The following is a 10751-nucleotide window of genomic DNA, read 5'->3' on the forward strand; positions in this document are numbered from 1 at the left end:
TGCTCATAAATCAATGTTAAATTTTACCAAATACTTTATCTCCATTTATTGAGATGACTATAAAGATGATTATATAGATGATTATCTGTCATCCTGTTGATATGATTTATTTGGTTTATTTATTTGCATACATTGGTCCATATCCTATAGCCCCAGGATGCATCCTACTAGACTATGATGTTTGAGATTTTTAATTGTTGAATTTGATTTGCTAGTATTTTGAGTCTATGTTTATCAGCCATAATGGTCTATAGTTTTATATTCAAAGACAAAGATCTGTCTGCTGTTAGCCATGGTTTTGAAAGCTAGACAATGCTGGCCTCATGGATAACTTTGAAAAAGCTCCATCTCTTTCAAGATTTTGGAACAGTTTGAGAAGTATTGATGTTAGTCTTCTGAAAGCAGATTATTAGAATTAGCAGTGAAGCAAAAATTTTTATTACTGCTTCTTACTTTCTCGGTATTATTTACTAATTTATCCACATGGTGAATCATTGTGGGTTTTTCAGCATTTTAGCAATCAATTGTAATACTCAGCAAATTTTCAAGTTTATCATCATGTGTATTGTCAACTCATGCACTGGTATTACCACTTTCATGAACATGGGGATGGCCATTACAGGATTTGAAATAGAAAAATATATATTATTAAGGTACAGGTCATCTTAACATACACAAAGTCTCCAAAACACACAAATAATAATGTGAGTCTGTTTTTAAAAATATTTATTTATTTATTTGAAAGGCATAGTGACAGAGAGAGAGGAGAGAGAGAGAGAGAGAGAGAGAGAGAAATATCTTCCATCTGCTGATTCACTCCTCAAATGATCACATTGATCTGGGTTAGGCCAGGTGGAAACCAGGAGCCAAGAGTTCCTTCTGGGTCTCCCACATGGGTTCAGGGTCCCAAGTTCTTGAGCCATATTCTGCTGTTGTTCCAGGCACATGAGTAGGAAGCTGGATTGGAAGTAGAGCAGCTGAGACTCAAAGTGGTGCCCATATGGAATGCCAGCATTGCAGGCTGTGGCTTTACCTGCTAAGCCACAGTGTCAGCCCCTAATGTGAGTCATTCATAGGAGAGATTTGATGGAGTTTAATTCTTTTTAGCTAATGTGTCATTATTATGTGGCAATTATAAACATAATTAATAATTCATTAAGCATGAAAGCAATAGTTTCCTAGCAAGAATTCTTTTTTATAAGCTTTTAGGAGATAGAAGATTCCTCTCTCTCTCTCTCTCTCTCCCTCCCCCTTGCCCTCCCTCCCTCCCTCTCTCCCTCCATTTCAAATTAATTAATTGTTTTAAATAACAACAATATTGGGAGTTGGGAACTCAATCTAGATCACCCAAATGGCTCAAATATTGTTAACTACTTGATCATTTCCCTTATGGATGATGTAGTCCCAGTGTTAGCATTAGTTGGAATCTGGAGTTAGGAGTGGAGCTGGGAGTGAAACCCAGGCACCAAATAAGGGGTCAGGGTTGTGATAGAGTGGATTAAGCTGCCACCTATGAGTAGTGCTGATTCATGTCCCAGCTGCTCCACTTCTGATCCAGCTCTCTTCCAATGTGCCTAGGAAAGCATGACCCAAGTGCTTGGGCCCCTGTCATCCATGTGGAGATCTGAATGAATGGCTGGCTTCATCCTGGCCCAGCCCAACCCATTACAGCCATCTGGGGAGTGAACCAGCAGATGCAAGATTTCTGTGTCCTTTTCTTCCTATAACTTTATATTTCAAATTTTAAAAAATGATTATATTAAGGAACATCATAATGATACACTGGGTTATGCCACTGCCTAAAATTCCATAATACAATATGAGCACTGATTTGATTCCTGGCTGCTCCACTTTCTATCCAGCTCCCTGCTAATGCAGGTGGGAAAATGGCAGAAGATGGTCCAACTGCTTGGGCCTCTGCCACACACATGGGAGACACAATTGGAGTTCTAGACTCTTGGTTTCAGCCTGAACTGACCATGACAGCCAGGTGAGGATGGAAGAGCTCTCTCTCTCCCTCTCTCTCTCTACTATGACTTTCTAATTTAATAAAAGTAAATCTTTTTTTTAAAAGTTACATGATTTCTGACAAGTTATACAAAGGATACATTTGTTTTCAATTTATATTATATTTATATTATAGTATTTCAAGCCAAAATCCACATAAAATGTTATTTTCCTCTGTCAGTTTTTTTATTTATATGTTGATATGGACATAAATGCAAAAGTAAGTGACCCAGCATATAAATAAACTAAATTAAAATTGATTATTGATTCAAGGGCAAAGTATTATGGGACCACTGATATTACTCTTGTCTGTATGTCTTTTTAAAGAATATAATTAAGTATCACTTCTCAGCCTTTTGGCCAAGATCAAGAATATAATTAAGTAATAAATTAATCCAAAGCAAAACATAGACACCACAGGTACTTGCCTAAATATTTTAGTAGCAGTGAACCAGAAAAGACTAACTTAGGGTTTGGCATTGTGGTAGAGTAGTTTATCTGTGATGCAGCATCCCATATTGTAGGGTCAGTTCGAAGCCCAAGTACTCTGCTTCTGATCCAGATGCCTGCTAGTGTGCCTGTGAAGGCAATAAAAGATGGACCATTAATTGAGCTGTTATGAAATAAGTAGAAACCATATGGAGTTACTGATTCCTGGATACAGACCCTACTGTTGCAACCATCTGGGTAGTGAAGAAGCAGGACAGAAGGAACATCTCTCTCTCTCTCTCTCTCTCTCTCTCTCTCTCTCTTGCTCTTCCTTTCAAATAAATAAGTAAATATTAAGAAATGAAACAAATAACTTGATAATCCTTATGGGAGTCCTGAGTAGCCCATCCACTCTCTGGCCAGTACTTTCTTTATCTCTACCATGGGACTATACCTCTGCATTCAGCTCAGATTAATTACCCAGACTTTTGTCATTTATTCAGTGCTTAAAATAATTAAGTCTACTCATTACATGGAAAGTATACTTAGGCAATAGAAGAATGAGTTGCCAACTGTCAGGGCTGGCTGCTCCACTTCTGTTCCAACTCCCTGCCAATGTGCCTGGGAAAGCAGTGGAAGATGGCTCAAGTGCTTGGGTTCCTGCACCCATGTGCCTGCATCTCATATTGGTGCTAGTTCAAATCCTGACTGCTCCACTTCTGATCCTGCTCCCTGCAATCATGCCTGGGAAATAGTGGAATATGGTTCAAGTGCTTGTTTTCCTGCACCCATGTAGGAATCCCAAAAGAACATCTGGCTCCTGGCTTCATCTTGGCCCAGCACTAGCCATTATGGCCAATTGAGAAGTCAGCCAACAGATGCAAGATCTCTGTCTCTGCCTCTATCTTCCAGCAACTCAGCTCTTCAAATAAGTCTTTAAAAAATAAGACTAGCCAACTGTCCATGAGTATGTTCTTCCAACTTTTTCTCTTCTCAGGACTCCTCATGGAATCCACATTTCCAATCCCAGTTGGAGCAGCTTCGGTTGGCAGTTTTGTAATGAGCTGGATGAATAAAAGGACATGAAGAAAGGACATGAGGACCTACTACTTCACGGTGCCAGTCTAGTTCTTTGATCTCTGAAAGTTCATTCCTATTTCAAGAAATATGAGTTTTAGACTTATTTTTCAGGGTACCATTGCCTCTGTGATCTGAGGAGCTGGTACATAGGCTTGGAAGCTCAAGGCAGATTTTCCTGCATTCACAGAATAGTCAATGGATGGCAATGGAAGGATTATAGAAGACTACAGAATTTGAGTGGAGCAAATCATACCTTAAGCATAGAGAAGACTAGGAATAGCTGTGGACCCAGAGTCAGTTAACCAACCCCTTCCAAATTCAAGCCCACATCCCTGACCATCCCATTTGAATGAGGGGCATAAATATCAGTGGAACCCTTGCATTTCACAGATCTCTTGTGTTGACCTCTTTGTCTATTTGGTGGCAGCAATCCACAGATGCAGGGAAAAATTCAAGCCCAGCTCTCAGAACAACAAGTGAACATTTGCAAGATGTATGGTGGGTAGACAGGAGAATTTCAGGAGTTCCTAGGTAGTAGTTCCTGCATTCATAGCACATTTCTTTCAAATGTAAATTTGTCAAGCCAAGTATTGGTCATCAGAATTCTATATGGTTAGCACACATGGATGGAGATGAATTCAGATGCACCATGACTGATAAGGCTAGATATTCAGGAACCATACAAACCATACATTTCCTAATGGAAATGTACTTCTGAGAAGTACAGTCTTCCCCTGTTATGACATCACTAGCACGGAACTGTGGATACAGGTTTTTCAGGTTCCTTCTGAGCGTTGGTCTTTCTGACCAATCCTGCCCTCTTCCCAAAAAATTCCAGGCCCTGAAGCTTTACTGATACTGCTCCATCCACTCCAAATGCAATCTCAATCCCTGAAGGAAGGCTCCTTGGGGAAACAAGCAGTCCCCCAAAGTACCAGGGAGTCCCGGGGAGTGAGACACATCTGCTTGCTGGGAGCAAAAGCATCCATGGTTCTCAGGTGGGTGAGTCTTGACATTTGGTTGTGAGCCAGAGGTCTCATTCAATAGGGGAAGCCATACTGGCATTGGATTATCAGATCTGAAGTCCAGGAAATATGCACCATGACCTTCATTAAAGGTAGTTAATTCATCAGACAGGAGTGCTCTGCCACAATGTCTGTGCTCTTATAGATATGCAGAAACTGGTTCTAGCAGTTCCACAAATGTGGCCACCCAGATTTCAAAGGGGCAGACTACAAAAGCAAGATCTGTGTTTTAAGTCTAGTTTGAACTCAGTTACTAGGTCATGTTACTAACCTATATGGCATAGATTTATCCATCTATATGTAGCACATGACTTTCACAATACCAGTTTAAAATCACAAATCCCCAGAAAAATTACTGTAAAGTTTGTGCAAGCTCTCATATTATGGGCCAATTGTATTTGTGAGGTTTCATCATGACTATTCAGAAGAGAAGCTTCTAGTCTTTTCATATCTATGGCCTACTTAGTACTCTTATTTGAGTTTACAGAAATTTATATGAAATCTAGTTTTCAAAGTCAGTGTGTTCTATGAGAAAATTGAGCATACTGGATGGTGATCTAGTTCCTTTCTAGCAAAAATAGTTTATGCTGAATGAAAGAGTAGACTCCATGAAGAGGAATCCACCTAAAAGAATTTCCCTGTGGCCCACACCCTTTCAGTAGGTCTTTACAATATAGGCAAAGGATATCCAGAGTGGTAAAGACCCTAGCTTTTCATGGCCCAAGCAGTTACTGAAGCTAGTGTCCAGAGTGAACAAAATTTGAATGATGCTGCCTTGTCTCATATGTAAACTACCAAAGACTGGATGATATTGGAAGCTTTATGTAAATTTAGAGAAGGGATGTGTGAATGAGTTGAAAATAGAAAAGGAACTAGGAAATGTTACTTTTCAGAAGGGTCTCGAAGGGGTAACCTGTGATAGAGGAATAGCCTGTCATATCTGAGAAACTCTCCATACCACTCTCTAACACAATACAATTGCTTCATGTTGCCACCATTATTTCAGAATTGGAGCTCTCCAAAACCTGGTCTATTTCCACATTTGGTATCTATAGCTATGCCAATGCTCCCTCTAACCTGATAGTTCTTCCCGGTGGCACTGGATGTGTTCCCAGGACCTTTGTGCCAGATAAGAAGGATGAAACAATGTCAATTTTATGAGATCAGTTTGTGGATAAGTGGGATGCTTGAAAACCTGGATACCTGAAACGTAATTGCTTTGTTTCCAGTTTTACTCTTAAGTAACAATTTGTTACACATCAAGGTATGGCATGGTTCACTATGCACAGAGATCACTTCCTGGTAAAGTTTATCATTCAAGTATGGAAAAAAGAATAATCAAAACTTATTTTTTCTCTTTCTTTTTTTATTTATTTGACAGAGATATAGAAAGTGAGAGAGACAGAGAGAAAGGTCTTCCTTCCATTGGTTCACTCCCCTAATGGCTGCTACTACTGGCACTGCTCTCGTTGGTGGTCCTTGATTCTAATAAATACTTTTAAATCTCCTTGCTGTCAACTTGGATATTCAAGTGGAAAAACTTCCAAGTAAAAAGCTTTTAAAAAGGAGCTTTCCTCTCTTAGAAGCCCCCCTCCATGCTGCTCTCGCTGGTGGTCCTTGATTCTAATAAATACTTTTAAATCTCCTTGCTGTCAACTTGGAAGTTCTTCTATGTGAGACAAAGAACCGAGGTAACAATAATTTCTCCACCACAGTTTTCCCATAATATTTTTTGTGCCGTGACGTGGATAACAACTCCCATGTGATGTGGATCCAACATCAGATTATGTCCCAGGACTGGTGAGCATGCAGACTGCTGTTGCTTTTCTTTTGGACAGCCTTCCTCTCTTTCATAGTAACTTGCATTTTTCTCAAAACACTGGGTCCCTGTTAGCCAGTTAAAAGTGATTAGCATGGCTGCTGGTCTCAAGACTCAGGGATGAGCCACATCAGTCCCCTGGAGCTGGGACTCTATCCTAACATCTTCCCTCCCTCTTGCAGGGTTCAGCCCTTTGGGTGGAGTGGAAGAAGGCCCAGAGACAACTGATGGTTTCTGGCTGCAGCTGCACTCCAGAGGTTTTAGAAGGTCTCCTGGCTAGGCACCAGCCCCCTGACTGCTGAAATGGTGTTGGGCTGTGAAACACCTCCCTTCCCTCCTGCATGCATTGGCCCTTTGCGTGGGCCTGGAAGAAGGCCTTGAGGCAACTGATGGATTCTGGCTGGGGCTACACTCCAGCATTTTCAGAAGGTCGCGTGGCTAGGCACCAGGCTCCCACTGCCGGAAAGGTGTTGGGCCAACACAGTTTCCAGTGAGGAGCCTGTCCCCTGCCCTTTTGGAGTCCTCATGAGCTAGAAAGCCAGAGACTCCACCCTTCATGCTTCTCGTCTCAGCTCTGGGAATGTTGGTCTGGCCCAACTCAGCTTCCTTTCACATGGATCAGCCCTTCACATGGACTGGGAGAAAGGTTTGGAGTAACCTTGAAATTCAGGCCAGGGCCACTCTCTGGAGTTTTTCAAGGACTCCCTGACTGTACATCAGATACCAACAGCCCATTAAGGTGTCAGCTGAAAACTGCATTCTGTTCTTCCTTCCCAGAGATTAATCTGTCTGTGAGACTGGGTACAGCCTGCAGTGAGGCCTTGGGTTCCGGGCTCCATGCCTCAGGTGAGTTTTTCCTTTACCCCAGATCTCAACAGATCTCTGTCTCTCTGCTTCTCTAAATGCTTTCTGTACCTTGTCAAGTCTCCACAATTTCTACAAGCTCAATTTCCTGGTCTTATTAGTGGGTATTTCCTAGATATTTTATTCATCGGTTCTGGGTTAAGTCTAACTATCTCGTTTGCAGACAGGCAGTCTCTTGATCTAAACTCCCATTAGATGCAGTCCCCGGGTGGCATAGACAAGTCTCAGCATGTCTCTGGTATCCCCCATCTTGCTTATCCAGTCTGCTCTTTTGGGTCCCCACTGTCAGCTACCGCAGAGGAGTTTTACTGGGGAGAATTATATTCTCCTACTCTGCTTCTTTGTGATTTCACCTGTGTGGTGGCCAGGGCTGGCACTCTAGCTTACAGGCACCTCTGCTAAGGCTCTTGACATGAAAGATAATTGTTGAAATCAGGCCTATTAGGCCAGACTCAAGAAGATGCATAAAACTACTATTTTCCCCTATGTATGAAAACAAGCTACAGTATATATTTGACCAGGCAGAGGCCTAATATAGCACACTACCAGTAAGGGAACTGATCACTCCCTGTGTGTGCTATTCTGACAGCTATATACCCTAGGCTTCGGTGTGGAAGGCTGAGCAAGAATGGGTGGCACATGTTAATCCCACCCTCACCTTCCTCCCTTTCCTGTGGGCTTCAGTGCATGTCTGGACACCACAGTCAGCAAGACAGCTTTAAGATGTGTCAAACTCAGGAGACATAAGGCCTGAAGCACGTGGGGCCAGCGCTGTGGCGTAGCAGGTTGACACCCTGGCCTGAAGCACCGGCATCTCATATGGGTGCCGGTTCTGGTCCCAGCTGCTCCTCTTCCAGTCCAGCTCTCATTCCAACCAGGAGGCAAACTATCTACTTTTATTTCTTTGGCCCATGAGCATATAGAAAAATGCCTCATCATTTTCTACACCACTACCTTCCCTATTTACAAACTGGAGGTTGGAGAAGTTAGCTTAAGTGAGTTACATAAAGTGCCAGCCCCTCTACTCTGACTCCCCACATCAGAACTCTGTCTCCTAACAGACCTCTTACCTCTATTACCCTGTATATGCTTTGGTATGCATCAAATTCTTTTCCTAAAGTGTCAGAGTCCTTGGGTCTATGCAGTGAGCCATCAGGGTTCTTCTGTTATTGCTTGTGACTGCTGATTTTAATCCCAGTGGAATTTTTTTATCAGGTGACAATTGCCCCCATTGTTTTAATATGGCCTGGGGGTTTCTGGGCAAGAATCTAGGCCCAATAACTTCAGATGCTGTTGAATGCATATGGGTTAATCCACATGATGACTTCTTGAGATCTGACTCCTAATCCCTGAGACTGATTTGAGTGACAGCCTCACTATTAGACATGCACAGTATTAGAGTATAAGGTTATTGTCTCTTTGCAGGGCCTCCAGTTTCTTTCTACCCTGCCCCTTTGTGGGCTCTTACAGGAGCCTCCTTGTAGTAACTGCCCTCTTCTACAACCTATCAGATTCTCCTTAGGAATCTCTGGAGGAGATTAAACAATGCCCTCTCCCATTAAAACCTAACAATGGTGAGCAATCTCCAGTGGACTTTTTGTCCCTGGCACATCAGTCCCTAGCCTACATTAACCCTTGATGTTGCCCCCCCTCTTCGTGGAGGAACGACACAGGACCCTGCGCTGTTCTTTTGTCTGCTCGGCCCTCCCCGGGTTTGCTGCTGGTTCTTCCCGGGTTGGCTACCGTCCCTTCCACCTCTGTGGAAGGGCGGTTCCCCCTGCCACTTTCCCCACTTCCACAGGGGAGCGGCACACCGCCGGCCGGCTCTCTCGGGGGCTGCACAGGTGTTCCCTCAGATGTTCCTGGTGCATGTTGTCTCTCTCCTCCTTTATAGTCCTCTTCCACCAATCCCAACTCTGCTACCCACACGCCGAGTACGCTGCTCTCCTCCAATCAGGAGCAGGCCCTACAGTTTATTGGTTGAACTGGAGGCAGCTGTGTAGAAGCTGTTTCCTCCTCTCCCAGCGCCATATTGTGGGAGAGCAGATGCATAGAATAAGTCTTAATTCCAGTAACTTAGTCTAGTCCGAGTTGCTCCCCACACCTTGAGACCCATATCGCAGTCCCAAATAGCTGACTGCTGACTAGGCATCAATGGCTTAAGGTATTTTTTCTTTGAGTAAAAGGAAAATTAGTTTCAAATTCAATTAGAATCTAAAATGATGTCTTTGATAAGTAGAATTTGATATAAATGTGACTTTGACTATAATATTATCCAGCAGTTCTGATGAACCATGTTGCTGTGGATTTGTTCTGAGAGAGGCACAGTGGGAGCAAGAGGTGTGGAGTTACAACACAGACACCAGCAGTCTGGTGAAAGCAGGCTAGAGGTGAGCAGCTCTCAGACTCGTTTACTTTAGTTGGTGCAGCAGCTTATATAGCCGAGGCAGCCAATCCAGTCAAGGGGCAGTTTATGCCATAACCAATCACTGCCTCTGGCTAGGCAGGCTCTTTTGACAGGTGGGTTCTGAAGCCATTTCCTGAGTAACTGACACTCGCTTGCCAGTGGCCATCTTGGCATGGCCTTCTCATTCCACCACAAACACATAATCATGTATCTAAAGGATATGAAATGTGTGCATGAAAGAGATATGTGTTTTCCTCATTTTCATTTCAGCATTATACAAATGTTCTAAGTATGGAATCGACCTATCAGCAGATAAGTGTATAACGGCAACCTGACATATATAAATACACACACACACACACACACACACAATGGAATATTTTTTAATCTTAGCAATGAAGGAAATCCTATTAATCCTGACAACATGGATGAACTTGGAGGACATTCTGTTACATGAAATACACCAAGTGCAAGAAGAGAAATACCTCCTGTTCTCACTCATGTGTACATTTTTTCATTTCATGTGTATATTGTCCAATGTCAATCCCACAGAAATAAGAGTTTGGTGATTACCAACACTGGGAGGTGGGGAAGTCAGGAGATATTGATCACAAGGATCAAGATTGGTCAAGGCCAATGAGTTCAAGTGAACTATCAGACATTACGAGAAACACAGTTTTGAGAAACAGTTAATAACATGTTACTGAAAAGTGCTGATACAGTAGGCTGTAAGTGTTGTCAGTACAGGAAGTGATAAAGATGTTAGGTAAATCACATGGAAAATAATTGGACTGAACCAGTCTACAAGTGTACAAATATCAAATCACTCTTCTATAACCATAAATCCGTGTAAAGCTATCCATTTTGAAATGAAAATATACCTGTAAGAAAAGTTTATTGAGATTGTTTTCTCATAAAGAGGGATGAGAAAATAGATATGACAACAGGAAATAAGTAATTGAAAAATAATATGTTTTCTTTCAGTTTTTATATTGAATCCATTAATGTGGAGAGCATGGTGCTTCCAGAACTTTGTATGGCAAAAGCCTCTGGATGACGGATTGGTAGATATGGAAAATGAACTCCTACCCCTCTGTGGATTGTAGCCCACTTGCTTATA

Source organism: Oryctolagus cuniculus, chromosome 15 (assembly GCF_051225735.1).
Source record: "Oryctolagus cuniculus isolate XC-2025 breed Fujian yellow rabbit chromosome 15, ASM5122573v1, whole genome shotgun sequence".
Taxonomy (NCBI): domain Eukaryota; kingdom Metazoa; phylum Chordata; class Mammalia; order Lagomorpha; family Leporidae; genus Oryctolagus; species Oryctolagus cuniculus.